Genomic DNA, 14,402 nt, shown 5'->3' with positions numbered 1-14,402 from the left:
ATGAATCAATAAAATGATGGAGTTGACAAAGGAAAAGAATATTATTATCACAATCCTTTTTTTCTATTCTTTCATATCATGTGATTTCATCTTACACTGACCCCTAATCATAAGGAAAGTAAAACTTCAAATCTAAATTTCTCCAAACACCTTGATATTTGCAACCATATAAAAATAATCTGGAGAACTGAATGTTTCACTCTTTTACTAGTTGTTTAGACACATATAGATCCAGCTCATGTGGGGCTCCAAAGATTAATCGGTTCCTTCACACAGTGTAAAGACTTCTCAATTGGTAGTTATTCATTAATTGAATCAATGATGCTGGCCAATTCAGTTTGCTGGAACCCCAAATAAGTATTTTTTAATTTAAATTACTTTTTCTTCTTTTAAAAAGCCCTTCAGTAGGGCTGGGGTTGTAGCTCAGTGGTAGTATGCTTGCCCAGCATGTTAGAGGTACTGGGTTCAATCCTCAGCACCACATAAAAATAAATAAATAAAATAAAGGCCTGGTGTCCATGTACAACTAAAAAAAATCTTTAAAACATATTTAAAAATAAAAAAGCCCTTCAGTAGATGAATGAATAAAGAAAATGTGGTATGCATACACAACAGAATATTATTCAGCATCAAAGGATAGTAAAATCATGGCATTTGCAGGTAAATGGATGGAGTTGGAGAATATTATGCTAAGTGAAGTAAGCCAATCCCAAAAAAAACAAATGTCAAAAGTCCTCTCTGACATGAGGATGCTGATCCATAATGGGGGCGGGGGGGGGGGGGAGGGCATGGGAGGACTGATCGAACTTTAGATAGGGCAAAGGTGAGAAAGGGAAAGGGAGGGGGCCTCGGGGTAGGAAAGGTGGTGGGATGAAATGACATCTTTACTCTAAGCACATGTATGAAGATACAAATGGTGTGACTTTACTTTGTGTACATCCAGAGACATGAAAAATTGTGTTCTATATGTGTAATATGAATTGAAATGCATTCTGCTGTCATATATAACAAATTAGAATGAATGAATGAATAAATAAATAAATAAATAATAAAAGTACATACATATCTCTGCAAATTCTAATAGCTAACCTGTGGGTAAGTCCATCAAACTAAAGTCAGCTCACACAGCAACATTAAAAATGTCCCAGGGCAGGGCTGGGGTTGTGGCTCAGAGGTGGAGTGCTTGCCTAGCATGGATGAGGCCCTGGGTTCAATCCTCAGCATCACATAAAAATAAATAAAATAAAGGTATTGTGTTCAACTACAACTAAAAAATAAACATTAAAAAAAATGTCCCAGGGGCAGTGGCAATTGATGTGGAAGCAGTGTGCAGACACGTGTTATACATAAGCAACTTCTAGACCCTACCCTCCAAAATTCCCTCTGCAAAAATCAAGCTGTAACATGGCCAGAAATAGGGACAACATATGTCTTGATTTGCCAAGAGCAACCCGTTTATGCCAAGCTACATAATCATTTGTGTGGTCAACCTGCTTTCAAGGCCCTTCCCACATGTTCTAGCCTTATCTGGCATTACCTCTCTGGTTATCTGCCCTCCAGTCCCACCGGCTTGCTTTCAACTCCTGGAAACACTGTGCATTCCCCCACCTCAAGGTATTTGCATTATTCCCTTGTACAATGCTCTCCCTCTCCCTACCCACCTTTTTCTACTTGACTCTTCACTCCCAAACAGGGGTTATATATAGTTCTTTGTGTTTCTTCCATAGCACTTAAAACATGTATTGTACATATATTGGTTCACAGTGTGATTAATATCTGTCAGCTTCATGAGATTATAAGCTCCTTTTCTGATTTGAGTCATCCTTCTACCCTTGGTGCCTAGCACAAGGCCTTACCTATAGAAAATACTTCCTAATGACTAGATGAACAAATTGTATTGACCAACGATAATGGGACACCTGTCATCATATTATGAAAAGAAGACTAAGGGTCAGGGGTTGTGGCTCAGTGGTGGCCCATTCGTCTGTCATGTACAAGGCACTGGGTTTGATCCTCAGAACCACATAAAACTAAATAAACAAACAAATAAATAAATAAATGTGTTTTTTTTTGTTTTTGTTTTTTTTTTTTTTAAAGAGGACTGAGATTATAGGAGTGACAAGTCAAAGACATGGACCCTGACTAATTCCAGATCCTACACTGAACCATGCTGTGACCCAGAAGTGGTAAGACAGCTCCCACCTGCTTTCTGGCCAGAATCACTCTCAGAAACATGAATAGCATTTTCATCTCTTCTCTTCAAAGCACTTTCTTCAAATAGGTCTAAATAGTTGAACCCCAAATTTTAAGATAGGAAATCTACAGTTAGGAACAATTATACAATACGCCATATGTTATCATAGATAATAGCATGAATGATGGATCACAGGAGTGTTAAGATTGGAACATCTTTGCCAGAATAACAGTGACCCACATGGCAGGCAGCTCTGGTGTTATTCCAGAATAGTCATGTAGAGGTTATAGGCCTATGTCAATCCAATGCTGGTGTCCATGGTTCATCTCAAACACACCACAGATTGCACACAGGAAGAAAAACATATTAAAAAATATGTGTATATATTTTTAAAAGGATAATATGTGTGTGTATATATATGTACATATATATATATATATATATATATATATATATTAGCTGTAGTGGACACGATACCTTCATTTTATTTATTTATTTATTTTTTAGAGAGAGAGAGAGAGAATGGGAATTTTAATATTTATTTTTTAGCTTTCAGCGGACACAACATCTTTGTTGTATGTGGTGCTGAGGATAGAACCCAGCGCCTCGCACATGCTAGGTGGGCGCTCTACCACAGAGCCACAGCCACAGCCCCATATTATCCTTTTTTACACTACGATTTCCAACTTGTGTCACAACAATAAAGTACTAAAATATTTTCCCAAATTTTTTAAAGCTATTTCCTAGCTTACAAATATTGATTTTTAACTTTTGTGTTGTCATAAATAGCATATATGAAACAAAAATTTTGATTATGATCAAATATCAGGAACATATAGAAAATAATATTACTTCTCATACAGTTTCCCTCAAATATGTACAACCTTAATTTCATGAAGCCCTCCCATTTTCCTTCAATCCTCTGTATTCACCTACAACTTCACAGTACAGCCCTCACTTGAAATATTAACGAAGTTTTACACAGTATTAATGAAGACTTTGCCTATGTACAGGTTAAAGCCAAACCAAATACTCTGGGTGGTGTAAAGTTTCTCAAGAAATCTTAAGTCCACTAAGTTGAGTTAGCAAATTTCCTCTGCTCCCTTTTATAATATAACTCTAAAAGTTGCCAAAGGTTTAGCCAAAACATGACCTCATGATAAATTCACCTATAATATCATACATTAGAAGCATATCATTGAAATTTTAAACTGTGAACCATTTCTCCACCTACAGGACTAATGTATAGACCAAGGGAGTCCTGCTGATACTATTACTACATTGCGAAACTGCTTCTTTTTAATCAACAGATTGGCAGCCTGTTTGGTCCACAGCTAAGAATCTAGTTGATCTAAACCACTTTTCCCTTGTTATAATAGTTATCATACAGGGTATTCAATAATTTCACGCCGTAGTGAATTAAACTTTTGCCCCTGCCAAACAATATTATCTATAGGTCTTTAAAATTGCTTTTGCTGTGTTGAAAACTTTTAAATGAACTTCAACAAATCATTGGTGCTGCTTCAAAAGTCTAAAACCAACAAAAAAGAGTATTTGCTGTTTTTGTTGCTGCTGAAATTGACTCTGCTTTTTAAAAACTGGCCATTTTAAAATAAGATTCTTAATTTTAAATTGAGTCAGCATAAAAGATTCAACCTGGTATTCTGAATAGTGTCAAAGTGCCAAAAACTCAAGCAGACACATGCACCATTATTCCCCAGGGAACGCCTGCATGTATGCTGTCCTGTTTTGTTTTCATAGTAACAAGGACATTTGTAAACACAACTCATGCAAAAGGACACTGATCAATCAAAAGATTCTGATGGTTAATCTTGCAATATAGTCAAACAGCATTATTTTCTTATGTGCTAGCTCACACATAGTAAGTTTTTCACATTCCATGTTCCATAGAAATATAGAAATGTTTAGTCTACTTTAATAGTATTTTACCAAACAGTCCACAAGGATCTAACAGTTTAAAAAACTTCAGCTAAATTTTAAATTTGTAATGTCATTAACACACCATTCCCAAAATTGTCTCCAAATCAATTTTATATCAACTTAATCTTAAATACCTTTATATAAATATAAGCATTCTCTAATAGTGCCACAAAATACAATCACTGTAACAGAAATATAGATGCCAAAATGTAAATTCTGTTTTATACCTGACCTATGTTGAAAGCAAGCAACTATCTCAATTTTCAAAAGATTCACCATTGTAATATAATGTTTTTCTGAATATGAGAAATAAACTGCATATTTCAAAACTAGTGGTCAAAAGGGATTATGACACTCCAATCACACTGTCATTAAGTGGATATTGATAAATCCCTTTCAGCTCAAAATAAAAAATGTATAGTTGTAATCTGGTATCATGACTCTTCAGGATTCCACAGAAATTTTCTCTTAGCATTGAAAATGATATCCACTTTACTGACATGAAGGACATTTCTATTTTGATAAATTATATGGACTAGCTCCTAAAAACCAAACCTAATCTACTATTATAAAGTCCATTTGTTTAAGATTTTACTGTGGCATTCTTGTAAGACATAATGACAGTCACAAATTGTACCACGTATATATCTGCATATATATATATGCAAATATTTAAAATAACTTGCTTGGCTCAAGGACAAATATCACCAAATATTACACTAGAGGAAATGTTTCTAATAAAGTTAAATGGCCTTTTTCAAGGAGGACAGATCATTGTAAATTTAATTAAAATGAATCTTATTAATATTTCAAGTAAATTCTGGGCTTGATTATTCACTGCAAAAGAAGCAACTGTATTGAAGAGAAAAATCAATAGCCCTTGACTAGGACTCTGAGGATGCCAGAAAAACACAGTCCTCCTGTAAATTATTGAAGTCCAGCCATGGGGGTGGAAGAAGAGCACCAATATTTTTTTTAAGATAAATTGAGTTATTTTTAAAATGGCAGAAAAGGAAGGAGAAAATCAGTTCAAATTTTCCATTATAATGAAAGTACCGGAAACAAGCCTACGTTCGTTTTAGGCCTAAATAACTGTGCAGAGAATAAGGGTTTTGCAATGTCAGTTGCACACACAGCTTCCTGTGTGAATTCTAAGCCATTACAGGTGTCCTAAGGCTTCTGGTGAAACCTATTATCAGGAGATTCCTCCAGTCTCCTCCAATCCGTCCCTGCTGCCCTCCGCCCAAACGCACATTATTGCAGTTCTCCTCCTAGCATCTTATTAAGGACCCTTTCTCTTCTGTGAAGCCAGGAGGTTAAAGCGCCCACTTCCCCCTGGCGAAGAAGCATGTAAAAAAGCTTTCCCATTAGAGAGGACTAGTTCATGCAGTCCTTTTTAGTTAGATGCTTTGAGTCTGAGTGAGGAGCCACTGGAAGAAACCTCCTTTCCTTCTGCCTTTTTTTTTCCCCCACTGTGAGCCACGTCCCTGAAGGACAACACCCAGGAACACTTTCCGACCTTCTGTCCCCCTCACAATTTGGGCTTGGAGGGTTGGGGTCGCATTTTCTCTCGTCCTCTGCTGCACTGGATGTGTTATGTAAGAGGGACAAGACGCAGGAGGCACATGCGTATAAAGCGCACGGATCTGTGATAACAGCTGGGGTGTCAGAGATGATCTGGAGCCCCCCCCCCAGTACGACAGACAACACACACACACAACAGCACACACACACACGCACACACACACTCGCACACACAGCGCAGTGTTTTCCTGTCTCACCCCTACCAGGACCAGACACACAGAATGGAAAGGCAAGGGGTGGGGGTGAAGGGAGGTGACAGTGGAGAAGCAGCAGCAGCACATCTGCTTTGATAGCAACCGGCAGAGCCGCCACGGCAGAGAGCCCCTCGTTAACCCCCTTCCTGTGGCTGCACCACGTCATGGAACATTCCCGGAACGGGCCAACGTTCCACCCACTTCAGGGAACAGACATAAAGGCGCAGACCCAGCTCCCCACAGTGCATAGCCCAAACACACATGTCCCTTCCCGGTCCCCGGCCAGACGCACAGACAAACACGCATGCAAACCGCCCCCACCCGTCTCCGCGCGCCCGGGTCCAGCCGGCGGCGGCTGGAGCCACTCTGCGGCCGGTGCACCAGCAAGGCGAGGGCGCCTCCGCCTGAACCTTCCATCGAGACAGTCCCCTCCTTCCTCGCTTCCTTCCTTCCTTCTCTCTTTCCTTCCTTGCTCGGGAGGAGAAAATAGACATAGAAATGCCCACAGCCAGAGTCTTCCCCGCGCTCGCTCGGCCGCAGGCCGGCGGCCCGGCCCTTGCGCCGCCAGCCCGGCCGCCCGCGCCGCCCCCGACCCGCGCAGCGCGCCCCGGCCCCCTCCCCCGCTACCTGACAACGGGCCGCCGGCGGCCGCGGCAGCCGCAGCGGTGGCCGGGCGGTGCGCGCCGGTGCACGTCCCTCATTAGTAACCAGGCACATTCCTGCCTCCAGCGCTCCCGCGCGGCCCCCTCCCCCCAGGACATTACGCAAAGCAGCCTGCCCTCATCTGCATAGATCCTCGGCCAGGGTATTCCCCGCATTTCCCAACGCGCCGGACCCCCCTCCCGAGGTCTCTCCCATCCCCGCCCCCTCCGACCCTCACCCTTCGGAAACCGGGAAGGGGCCGGGGGCGCGCGCCGAAGAGGGGGCGCCGGAGTTCCGCGGCAGCGATTTCAGTATAAAGTGAAACAAGCTTCTAACGCTGAAGGAGGCAGGAAAAACACAGCGCCGAGGCCACTTACCGAGCCGAGGAGGGACCTAGATTCCCGCCGCTCTGCTCTCTGCCAGTAGCGGGTCCGCCCTCCACGCACCCGGGGCTGCACCCAGCACCCCAGAGTCGAGGCGTGGAGGGAAATTGTTAACCAGCCAGGAGACCCTCCAAGTTGCTGCGGGCTCCGAGGAGCTTCAACGTCCAAGACACAACTTGGCAAATACTTGTGCCACAGTCACTGAAGATGTTTTTGCGGAGACCCTCCTCCGCCGAGGAGAGACAGCGCTCCGCGGCGCCCCGCTCTCCGGCTCTCCACCCCCTCACCTCCAGCCCGCCTCCCGCCGGCCGCCCGCCTCCGGGCCGCGAGCCCCTCGGGCGGCTGTCAGCTCCCGGCTGCTGCTGGGTGACAGGGGCCAGAGGAGGGTGCGACGCGGCGACCGAGCCCTAGCCAGCGAGGGGGATCCTCGCAGCCGCGGTGGCCGCTCACCTGGAAAGTCACCGCTGAGAAGGAGGAGGAAGAGGAGGGAGAGGAGGAGGGGAGGAAACCCCCCTGGTGCCCTTGTTCTCGCTGCCGCGGCGGCCGCTCCTCGCCAAGGCTGAGCGTGTCTGGTGGGGGGTGTCTGGTAGCATTTCCTTAAGGACAGAGGGAGGGCGGGCGCGGAGGGAGGGAAGAGATCCCGTCCGCCAGCCCAGGCTCCTCTTGCCTATATTTATTTTTCTGACACTATACAAAGATCGGCCCGGGGCAGGGGCCGCCAGGCTGGGGCAGGAGCCGGCGGGGCTCGGGCCGCAGTTGTCTGCGTGCGGGAACCGCAGCGGCCGCCTCCCCTCCCGGGCAGTGGACGCACCGGGTTATTCCTGGCAGCGCCTCCCCGAACAGAAGTTACTAGGAGGAGTGCGCGGCGAGGGCGGGCGGGGGAGAGGCGGGGGGGAGGGAGGAAGAGGGAGAGACTCAGCCAGCGACGTCATCGGATCCCCCAGCGCGTCCCCGGGAGGGAGGCTGAACCAGAAAAACCAGTCTGGAGCCGGCGACCAGAGAGGGATGTGCGGCGCGCTGGGCGAGCGGGAGGGAGGCGGCCGGGAGGGCAGGCTACTGCCACTTGGCGCGGGAAGCTCGCCGCTGCGCTCCCGCTCGATGGGAGCGGGGAACTCCCGGGAGAGCGGGTCTCTGCACGTCTTGCAGAAACACTTGGGCGCTGAGAAGCCTGAGAATTTCCTTTAAGAATGTGGAAACCTCCTTCGTTCCCACCCCTTCCCATCTACCCCATTTCACATATACGCGTTCCCTGCTTTCCTAGCAAACAGAATTATATAATTAGTATTGTCCTTAGATTTTTGTCCAGGTACCCCTGATCCTTTGCCTCTCCCATGCTCTACTATTTTATCGGTCAAGAGAAACAAAATGAAACTATAACTCCTGGCTCTGTTTCTGGAGCTTTGCAAAGTGTTTTACTAGCATTTTCCGTGCCCCCGAGGAAACGCGAACTTTTCATGCGCTCGAAATCCCCCTCAATTGCTTTCCCTGGGATCACTCCCCTGGGTGCCCTGGGCGCACCCAGATAGAGGAACGCAACCCGCCCACATTGGGATGTTCAAATAGGCTCGGGTTGTAGCACCCAGAGCAGCTGCAGGTTTCCTGGTGGGCGGCTCTGGGACCTAGGGCTGGGGGCGAACTGCCACCACCAGCCGCGCTCTTCCCTTTCCTCGGAAAAGACCGGAGTGAAATCTCACCCAGTCCTGGGAAAGCGGTGCGTGCGGGGGAAGGGAATCCCAAGCGAGGAGGGGTACCCGGGGTTCTGGCTTTCTCCCCCACCCAGAAACACCCGGGGGACACCGGGGTTCCCTTGGGCCGTTACCCTCCCTGTGGACTCCCGTGCACCCTCTAGGGAGGTTCCCAGGAGGCCGCTGTACCCCAAAGCGATTAGCGGCTGCTGGGCTGAGCGGGCGGCCGGAGTGCCTCCTCTAAGTGGTCTCGGAGCCTGGCGGGGACCACGCGGCGCCCCTGCCGGGTGCCCAAGCCGCTGCGCCCCGCCAAGCGGAGCTGGCGCCCGGGGCGCCGCGGGCCGTAGCAGCCCTCCCCACCCCCAACCCCCAGCCGCGCCGCCGCCCTGCCCCGGGCAGAGTAAACAAGAGAAGCGCAAGATTTGACCTGGCGCGACCCGGCTTTCTGGCCGGGGTTCCCCCTGAGCAGGTGACTCCGTGGGAGGGGTGGAAATTAGTCTCTGGAATTCCGAGCCAAAGACATTAACTGTGGTTCTGCTTTTAAGGCAGGTATTTCACCAATAACTGCGGAATGTTTTGCGTCTCGAGTTTCAGAATTCGCCGAAAGGAACCAAATGACAAGACATATAAAATATTCCTTTCCCCTTTCATTAAAAATGAATACAATTCAAAAGCAAGGACAGCCCCTTCAACAACTGGGAGAATAGCGCCTCTGGTTTCGCTTCGACCTATAATCAGGGTATTTGGGGGATTCCCATGCACTAGCAACATTACTGTGAAGGACGACTCTCCAAAACAAAACGGCGATACCTTTTTTTAATCGATATTTTTCAAGGGAAAAAAAATCGGAACCATTTAAATTCGGGGCCTACTTCCACTTAGGCAACTTCTTTTATTGTATAAAGGTTTTTTAATATTCATCCTTTGTTGACTTAACTTGAAGCCCTTGGGGGGGGGAACTCCCCAATTATCATCTTCTTTTAAATTTGTGTGGTTACTTTTTTAAACATTCATTTAAAACTCCAAATGTGATTTTCGAGGTTTTTTTCACTTTCAAGCCCACCTGCTACATACTCCCAGAGCCCATTTTATTTAATTGCTTAATAGAGAAGATTAAGCAGTTTCTTTAAGAATCCAATTTCCCTTCAACACACACAGCAGCTGCCCATGCTCTCAGAAACTGAGCAAATAAAGCAGGCAGTTTGCTTCACCAGAATGAATATTAGTTGAAACCTTAAAAGCCTCCATAAAAGAGGAGATGAGGAGGTATAACGTGACTATGGAAATATTCAAGTAATTGGATAGTTAAAATGTTTTTATTAAAAAAGCAAAGCAAATCTACATCAATTTTGATTATATGAATCTACAGCCAAAGAGGATTCCTGAAAACAGGATTCAAACTTTGCCACTTCTTTAAATTATTACTTTGTTTTAAAAATTACTAAAATCTAAAGAAGATAGCCTAGATTGAGTTTTTAAAGGAAGTAAAACGGATCTGAATATGTGTAAACTAGGTGACATCCCTCTGCTGCCCAAGAGTCAACATCTTTAAATAAATACACCACTGTTGCTTGTCTCTGATGTGCCTAACAGTTGCTTGGAGTTGACAGGGAGCCATTGCCCCTCCAAAGCAGCCATTCCAGCCATTGGACGCCAGCTATTCCAGAGTCAGATGTCCATGCACCTGTTAGAAAGCACTGTCTGATGCAGCTGCTGCTTCCTGTGATATGTCCCACTAGCCTGCTGTTTTGGGAAATCTGTCAGAAGGATTGCAGTGCCTTTCCCCTCCAAGGAAATCTCCCTTTTAATACATATTTTATGTCTGTATCCCAAACATGCCATCCATATTTAGTGACTATTCAGTTGCTTACATGTAAGGACAATAAAGTAACAAAAATACTCCTTTTTCCAAAAACAACCCTCCCAAACACAACTGGCATTGGTAGAAAACTGTGCATGCTGCCCTATGAAACCCTGTGGGAAGTGACGCTGAGTAGGGGCACCGCTGATCCAATGGGGTCATCATATGGAACTAAGCAGAACTGCACTTCCATCACTTATCTTTACCACTTCTCAGTTTCAAAAGGAAGAGAATAAATTGGTAATCTGGATTATGAGCTATGAAGAAAGTAAAATAATTAATGGCTACAAGGAAGTATGAGTTTTTTCAGAGTGTTTTCAGAAAATCACTTTGAATTGAAATCACTTTCATTCAGAAAACATTTGTCAAGTACCTACTATGTGCTGAAGACACTTAGGACATATCTGTGAACAGATGAACCATGTCTTACTGGCACTGTAGTGGGAGGAGGAAAGGTAGAGGAACAAGAGGGAAAATCATTTGTATAGGACTTTGAAAGGTAAAGATTAGGGTCCGGGTAGGATAAAACATTTGAGTGGAACTAAATAGCATGTTGCAGTATTAAATAGGGAGGTCAGTGTAGGAGTTGTTGAGAAGACAGAAGGCTTAGAGGAAAAGTTTTCACCATGGAGATATTTGAGGACAGAGTTTTTCAGGTAAAAGGAACAGCTGAGTTAGAATTCCAAGATCTGAAATTTTCATAAACCTCAAGACACTGGTGATCAGAATAGCCTCTCACTCTGGGAAAACTTGATAAAAAGTCCTGCTGAATCTGAATATTTGTGGGCCCAGGGCTCTGTTTTTAACTGACAGTAGAGTCCATACTTAGTTGTTCTAAAGCTCAAGACCTACCACGAGGCCCTGGAGCCTGCTCTATCTACTTAGGCAGGAGGACTGATTACCAAAACACATTGTACATACAGTTGAAGGCTTTTCCAGTTAAATCCCCAACTTTGATGAGATTGAGGAAAATGGAATTCCATTGTCTCACATAGCCAGAGATCAAGAATTAGCTTCCAACTCAGGAGATACTGATGCTCAAATAGTTAAAAAGACTTAACACTAGTTAAGTCTTTCTCCATCTTTCAGCTCTTCTTACCTTTCTAGCTCCTTTTGCCCTTGGACAAACATTCTGCAGAGTGTTGGGCAGCCATCCCACATTACTGTTTTTCTATCTTAACAACTCTTGCGGAAGAAGACCCTCTCTCTAAAGGCAGCCTTACCATATCCTAACACATGAACCACTCACTGGGCATGGGGCAGGTGATTTGATCGGTCTTGCCTGGACCTGGGGGGACGAACTCAGGAAAGAAACTGTCATACAAAAAAAGGAGTTGTATGGCCTTGGGGGATGGATGTCTACTTTGTCTCTAACTCTCTGGGCCTTGGTTTCTCTACTTTTTTAAATTAGGCAGCTGGTCAAGATGATGTGTCTGATGCCTTATGATCAAATTCTTTATAAAAATGCTATAATAAATCCCTCTGTAAAATTGTGTAAAATGAATGAACTGGCATATACCATTTTCTCAGATAGATGTATAGTACTGTTAAGTACAACAATAAAGGTGTTACCTGCTTGGAGGTCCTGATGTATACACAGAATATAGCCTGTGGTTGTAGTAAAAAGTAACTTAGAACTGGCTGTCTGGTGGATTTCCCATGCTTCTTGTCTTTCTGGTTTTTGGTATATGGAGAAGAATCAAGCAGTGACATGATTTCCTGTAGTGTGAATAATATCTAGGTCTCTACTATGAGTTGAAAAGAATTTTGAGGAAAGCTGTGCCTACCTGTTGAATTATTCATTGAACACAAGTCCAAGCATCATAATGTAGACCAGGGTATATTCCACTCTGATGTCCTTTGGTTGGGAAGTGGAGGGAGGTGGTAGTAATGAAGCACCATCACATCAGCCAGAGCCTTACTGAGACTCAAGGTGACATCTGTTAGGATTAAAAGATAAAGTGCTTATCCTCATGGCTTCAGAAGATGGGCACATGTAAAGCCCTCAGCACCACATAAAAATAAAACAAATAAATAAGTAAAATAAAGATATTTTGTCCATGTATAACTAAAAAAAAGTATTTTTTTAAAAAAGCCTGAAAATTTTCTGCTTAGTTTGGGACCATCCCTGTCCTCAGTTTATAAAAGGACATCGTACATTTCACAGACCAAGCTGCTTGTGAAACTAGCTTCTCACATTCTAGAGAATACTTTAGGTATGCTCACATCAGATCTGTATTCTGAAGAAGGTGAGTTCTATGATATATCGTGGATAATCTTCTTGAAGACTACAGAGCAAAAGTCACCTTTTAAGAACTAGCCAGTGGGAATAAGATTTTGTGCAGGATAAATAATGCCTGAAGTGCCACCTTAGATATAGGGAAATGTAGGCTTAAAATAAACAGTAACAACTCGTAACCACACGCTTCCATTCTACTCTCTTCCCTCACCCTCTCCCAACTCCCGAAAGAGTTGAAATTCCTTCCCTTAACAGTTACTATTTGGTTAAGGGTTTGCACCTTTAAAAATCTTCCCTTATAAATTAACTATAATAGCAAGCTCTTGATACCTATACTAAAGGTCTTAATTAGTCATTACTTTCTATGAGACGTTATTAGATTATTAGATTTCCATAGTGACAGCTCTTTTAGGACTCAACCTGATTTATCTTGACAAAACATAGAACTGGGGATAATATAAAGAGGTTCTATGGGAGGTGCGACACAGTGGTCCAAAGATCCATCAGACCAATATGGTAGGAAGATGGAGTGACAGAGAGGCAAACCCCAGAGCAACATCTTTGACCACCAAGGATTCCTCTGCCTAGTACCTTTGAGTACCCATGTTTCTTAGGAACAGGTGGCTACTCTGTCAGTGGAGGACACAGGTCCCAGGTCTGACCCTGAGCTAGACTTGGGTTCCCTCTCTGGGCCTCCAAACAAAGACAAGTGTCTTCTCAACTATGAAACTCTAAAATCAGAGCTTTTAACAACTGATTAGAGGCAGGAAAAAAGGAAGCAGAAAGAAACAGGAATATAAAGGAGAAAAAGAAGGGACAATGCTAATCAAGGACCTTCCAATCCCTCCAAGATCTTCCTGGAGCAAAACATCAATTTCCAGTTTCAAAGAAATTGGTATTTCCAGGTAAGTGCCTAGTAGTGTGTGATGATCAAAAGATAGATTTTGGCTTAAATCTATACAATATGAATTTGATATACTATATGCTCAGAAACAAGAGTTGTTTCTCATTATTACCCTTAAAATATTTTGAAAAAACTGTGAGTTTCTTGAATCTAACCAATGACGTCTTTTATACTTCATTAAAATTTGGGGATTTCTGAGAACAATTACATGGCCTACTCCCAGGCTGTCTATTGGTCTGATCTCCATTTTACTTTGAACCCTGAGCTGAGAGGTGAAAAAAAAAAAAAATCAAATGGTTGTCACTAAGCTTATACGATGATTTATGCTCTTCACTAGAAAATTTATGTAAAATAAGGTAGCAAATTAAAAGCATTATATCAAAGAGAGGATATGCCAGTGGAGTGAATTATCTCAAACCCAGAGGGAAAACACTCAGCGAGAAGGGAGATGCTAAAATTAGAGATGCATAGAGGGGCCGGTTCACTTAGATGTTACTGGAATAGTGACAGAGCAACTACTAAGATCATCTCATACCATTGGCAATGTGCATCATCAACCCAAATCTCAGCGAGGGTGGTGTATTACAGTAGTACACTTTTTTTTTTTTTTTAAGAAGAGGAAATCCATGTCCTTTTTAGAAGGACTTCCACACACACACACACACACACAAATAAAATAAAATAATTTAAAAATCTTTTTGTGTTGAACAGAGTTAAGATTTCATTATTTGAAAAAGTTACATATATTGAAAATTACTCAGCGATTTTCATGGAA

At 43.8% G+C, this 14,402-nt stretch overlaps 1 protein-coding gene across 14 annotated transcripts in view; it reads right to left on the bottom strand.

The window, feature by feature from the left end:
• Hivep2 (HIVEP zinc finger 2) overlaps nucleotides 1-7,741 on the bottom strand; it is a 179,597-nt gene extending 171,856 nt beyond the window's left edge. For 10 of the 14 annotated variants that reach the window (XM_077802085.1, XM_026397625.2, XM_026397630.2 and 7 more), the window contains exon 1: nucleotides 6,933-7,741. The gene's annotated coding sequence lies outside the window, so the exon portion shown is untranslated. Of the gene's footprint in view, nucleotides 1-6,540; nucleotides 6,603-6,932 lie in introns of those variants that run through there. The other 4 variants (XM_077802084.1, XM_077802093.1, XM_077802086.1 and 1 more) reach the window with 3 other exon arrangements.
• Between the last annotated feature and the right edge of the window lie 6,661 nt (nucleotides 7,742-14,402).

The sequence above is a fragment of the Urocitellus parryii genome, chromosome 8 (assembly GCF_045843805.1).
Source record: "Urocitellus parryii isolate mUroPar1 chromosome 8, mUroPar1.hap1, whole genome shotgun sequence".
NCBI classification, from domain to species: domain Eukaryota; kingdom Metazoa; phylum Chordata; class Mammalia; order Rodentia; family Sciuridae; genus Urocitellus; species Urocitellus parryii.
This window is presented reverse-complemented; position numbering and strand designations above follow the sequence as displayed.